Below are 5,227 nucleotides of genomic sequence, written 5' to 3'. Positions count from 1 at the left end.
CCCCCCGAAGGACTAAGAAGCCCGACGAACGCGCGAAAACATTTAGAGAGGCCGAGCAAGCACCGGTTAGCGCGAATGCAAATAACAAACGCAACAGGCAAATTTCGAGGGACATACTTTTCGCAACAAGCTTCCACTAGGAAAGCATAGGCAACTCGTTCGAACGTCAAAGCCAACAAAATGGCAATTACCCGAGGGACACGCTTTTCGCAAGGCACCTTCCACTAGGGAAGCGCAAGCAACCCGAAGGCGAGTCGAAGACAACCCGAGGGACATGGAGGAATGCACCAGTGGAGTTCGCTGCACAGGCAGGGATCCGTCCAACTCGCACAAACCGAACACAACTCACGCGCCACGACGTACACTGTGCACCAGCCCCCCAAAACGAATCACCCCCCGAAGGACCAAGAAGCCCGACGAACGCGCGAAAACATTTAGAGAGGCCGAGCAAGCACCGGTTAGCGCGAATGCAAATAACAAACGCAACAGGCAACTTTCGAGGGACATACTTCTCGCAACAAGCTTCCACAAGGAAAGCACAGGCAACTCGTTCGCACGCCAAAGCCAACCAAATGGCAATTTAACCGAGGGACATGCATTTCGCAAGGCAACTTGTACAATTACCCGAGGGACATGGCATGCTTGCCAAGGCCGTGGCTTGGCATGCTTGCCAAGGCCGTGGCATGACATGCTGCTGGCCAAGGCCGGGCATGCCATGCTGCTGGACAAGGCCGTGGCAAGGCATGCTGATGGCCGAGGCCGTGGCAAGGCATGCTGATGGCCGAGGCCGTGGCAAGGCATGCTGATGGCCGAGGCCGTGGCAAGGCATGCTGCTGGCCAAGGCGTTGGCATGGCATGCTGCTGCTGACCAAGGCTTGGGCTTGCCATGCTGCCGGCCAAGGCCGCGGCATGGCATGCTGCCGGCCAAGGCCGCGGCATGCCATGTTGCCGGCCAAGGCCGTGGCATGGCATGCTGCTGGCCAAGGCCGTGGCATGACATGCTGGCCAAGGCCGGGGCATGGCAAGCTGCTGGCCAAGGTCGTGGCATGGCACGCTGCTGGCCAAGGCCGGGGCATAGCACGCTGCTGGCCATGGCCGTGGCTTGGCAAGGTTGCCAAGGCCGGGGCATGGCGTGCTGCTGGCCAAGGCTTTGGCATGCCATGTTGCTGGCCAAGGCTGTGGCATGGCATGCTGCTGGCCAAGGCTGTGGCATGGCATGCTGCTGGCCAAGGCCGTGGCATGACATGCTGGCCAAGGCCGGGGCATGGCATGCTGCTGGCCAAGGTCGTGGCATGGCATGCTGCTGGCCAAGGCCGTGGCATGACATGCTTGCCAAGGCCAGGGCATGGCATGCTGCTGGCCAAGGCTTTGGCATGCCATGTTGCTGGCCAAGGCTGTGGCATGGCATGCTGCCCTAGGCCAACGTGCCACCGCCACCGCCGCGGGCCGCCACTCGACGCATCCCGTGCTTGGCTATGTAGTTTCGATGCCACAAGCCAATGCCACAAGCCAAGCGATGGCATGTGCCAAGCGCCCGCCTAGGCATAGGCGTGGCCTGTGGCCTGGCCATGCTGGCCAGCCTTAAGGGAGGTGCCCCCCCCTTATAATAGCCTGTTAAGCCCTTTTCAATCTGGCAGGAGGAAACATCAAGCATGTTCGAGGAGTCATAATGGGGTTTTTTTAAAAAGTAATGGTTTTTTGCCAAAACTTTCAACATGAAAGTTGTATGAAATAATTTAATACACCATAAAAAAAATTATAAAAAAATATTTGGCCACCGGAATATTTTATTTTAATTTATTTCAATTTTAATACTTAAAAAATAATAAAAATTACTAAAAATACTCAAAAAATTCTAGAAAAATTCCAACAATTATAAGATGAGGCACTAGTAATTATAGTAATTTTTTTAATTATTTTTTTATTTTTAATTTATTTTATTATAATTTTTATGAGTAAATAAATAATTAAAAAGCCCGACGAACGTGCAAAAACTCTTAGAGAAACCCAGCAAGCATCGGATAGCTCGAATGCAAATAACAAACGCAACAGGCAACTTCCGAGGGACATACTTTTCCCAACAAGCTTCCACTGGGGAAAGCACTAGCAACGTGTTCGCAAGTCAAAGGCAACCAAACCGGCTATTACCCGAGGGACAAGCATTTCGCAGGGCAACATATACGTAAGTCAAAGCCAAACCAAATGGCAATTACACGAGGGACAGGATTGCTTGCCAAGGGCGTGGCATGCGATGTTCTAGCCCAAGGCCAAGGCACGCCACGCTGCGGGACAAGGCCGTGGCAAGACATGCGGCTGGCCTTGGCCTTGGCATGGCATGCCGCCGGCTTTGGCTGGGCTGCGTTGGCCTTGCCATGGAATGTTGCTGGCTTCGGATGGGCTGCCTCGGCCTTGGCCTTGGCCGTGGCATGGCATGGCATGCTGCTGGCCTTGGCCTTGGCCTTGGCATGGCATGCTGCTGGCTTTGGCTGGGCTGCCTTGGCCGTGGCATGGCATGCTGCTGGCTTTGGCTGGGCTGCCTTGGCCGTGGCATGGCATGCTGCTGGCCTAGGCCTTGGCATGGCATGCTGCTGGCTTTGGCTGGGCTGCCTTGGCCGTGGCATGGCATGCTGCTGGCCTAGGCCTTGGCATGGCATGCTGCTGGCTTTGGCTGGCAGCCTTGGCCGTGGCATGGCATGCTGCTGGCCTTGGCCTTGGCATGGCATGCTGCTGGCTTTGGCTGGCCTGCCTTGGCCGTGGCATGGCATGCTGCTGGCCTAGGCCTTGGCATGGCATGCTGCTGGCTTTGGCTGGCCTGCCTTGGCCGTGGCATGGCATGCTGCTGGCCTAGGCATGGCATGGCATGCTGCTGGCTTTGGCTGGGCTGCCTTGGCCGTGGCATGGCATGCTGCTGGCCTTGGCCTTGATATGGCATGCTGCTGGCTTTGGCTGGGCTGCCTTGGCCGTGGCATGGCATGCTGCTGGCCTAGGCCTTGGCATGGCATGCTGCTGGCTTTGGCTGGGCTGCCTTGGCCTTGGCATGGCATGCTGCTGGCTTTGGCTGGCCTGCCTTGGCCGTGGCATGGCATGCTGCTGGCCTAGGCCATGGCATGGCATGCTGCTGGCTTTGGCTGGGCTGCCTTGGCCGTGGCATGGCATGCTGCTGCCCTTGGCCTTGATATGGCATGCTGCTGGCTTTGGCTGGGCTGCCTTGGCCGTGGCATGGCATGCTGCTGGCCTAGGCCTTGGCATGGCATGCTGCTGGCTTTGGCTGGCCTGCGTTGGCCGTGGCATGGCATGCTGCTGGCCTAGGCCTTCGCATGGCATGCTGCTGGCCTAGGCCTTCGCATGGCATGCTGCTGGCTTTGGCTGGGCTGCCTTGGCCGTGGCATGGCATGCTGCTGGCCTTGGCCTTGGCATGGCATGCTGCTGGCTTTGGCTGGGCTGCCTTGGCCGTGGCATGGCATGCTGGTGGCCTAGGCCTTGGCATGGCATGCTGCTGGCTTTGGCTGGCCTGCCTTGGCCGTGGCATGGCATGCTGCTGGCCTAAGCCTTGGCATGGCATGCTGCTGGCTTTGGTTGGCCTGCCTTGGCCGTGGCATGGCATGCTGCTGGCCTTGGCCTTGGCATGGCATGCTGCTCGCTTTGGCTGGCCTGCCTTGGCCGTGGCATGGCATGCTGCTGGCCTAGGCCTTGGCATGGCATGCTGCTGGCTTTGGCTGGGCTGCCTTGGCCGTGGCATGGCATGCTGCTGGCCTTGGCCTTGGCATGCCATGCTGTTGGCTTTGGCTGGCCTGCCTTGGCCGTGGCATGGCATGCTGCTGGCCTAGGCCTTGGCATGGCATGCTGCTGGCTTTGGCTGGGCTGCCTTGGCCGTGGCATGGCATGCTGCTGGCCTTGGCCTTGGCATGGCATGCTGCTGGCTTTGGCTGGGCTGCCTTGGCCGTGGCATGGCATGCTGCTGGCCTTGGCCTTGGCATGGCATGCTGCTGGCTTTGGCTGGGCTGCCTTGGCCGTGGCATGGCATGCTGCTGGCCTAGGCCTTGGCATGGCATGCTGCTGGCTTTGGCTGGGCTGCCTTGGCCGTGGCATGGCATGCTGCTGGCCTAGGCCTTGGCATGGTATGCTGCTGGCCTAGGCCTTGGCATGGCATGCTGCTGGCTTTGGCTGGCAGCCTTGGCCGTGGCATGGCATGCTGCTGGCCTTGGCCTTGGCATGGCATGCTGCTGGCCTTGGCCATGGCATGGCATGCTGCTGGCTTTGGCAGGCCTGCCTTGGCCGTGGCATGGCATGCTGCTGGCCTTGGCCTTGGCATGGCATGCTGCTGGCTTTGGCTGGCCTGCCTTGGCCGTGGCATGGCATGCTGCTGGCCTAGGCCTTGGCATGGCATGCTGCTGGCTTTGGCTGGCCTGCCTTGGCCGTGGCATGGCATGCTGCTGGCCTAGGCATGGCATGGCATGCTGCTGGCTTTGGCTGGGCTGCCTTGGCCGTGGCATGGCATGCTGCTGGCCTTGGCCTTGATATGGCATGCTGCTGGCTTTGGCTGGGCTGCCTTGGCCGTGGCATGGCATGCTGCTGGCCTAGGCCTTGGCATGGCATGCTGCTGGCTTTGGCTGGGCTGCCTTGGCCGTGGCATGGCATGCTGCTGGCCTTGGCCTTGGCATGGCATACTGCTGGCTTTGGCTGGCCTGCCTTGGCCGTGGCATGGCATGCTGCTGGCCTAGGCCATGGCATGGCATGCTGCTGGCTTTGGCTGGGCTGCCTTGGCCGTGGCATGGCATGCTGCTGCCCTTGGCCTTGATATGGCATGCTGCTGGCTTTGGCTGGGCTGCCATGGCCGTGGCATGGCATGCTGCTGGCCTAGGCCTTGGCATGGCATGCTGCTGGCTTTGGCTGGCCTGCGTTGGCCGTGGCATGGCATGCTGCTGGCCTAGGCCTTGGCATGGCATGCTGCTGGCTTTGGCTGGGCTGCCTTGGCCGTGGCATGGCATGCTGCTGGCCTTGGCCTTGGCATGGCATGCTGCTGGCTTTGGCTGGGCTGCCTTGGCCGTGGCATGGCATGCTGGTGGCCTAGGCCTTGGCATGGCATGCTGCTGGCTTTGGCTGGCCTGCCTTGGCCGTGGCATGGCATGCTGCTGGCCTAAGCCTTGGCATGGCATGCTGCTGGCTTTGGTTGGGCTGCCTTGGCCGTGGCATGGCATGCTGCTGGCCTAGGCCTTGGCATGGCATG

This window comes from Camellia sinensis, unplaced genomic scaffold (assembly GCF_055761805.1).
Source record: "Camellia sinensis isolate YWXY unplaced genomic scaffold, ASM5576180v1 Unanchor4, whole genome shotgun sequence".
NCBI classification, from domain to species: Eukaryota; Viridiplantae; Streptophyta; class Magnoliopsida; order Ericales; family Theaceae; genus Camellia; species Camellia sinensis.
This window is presented reverse-complemented; position numbering follows the sequence as displayed.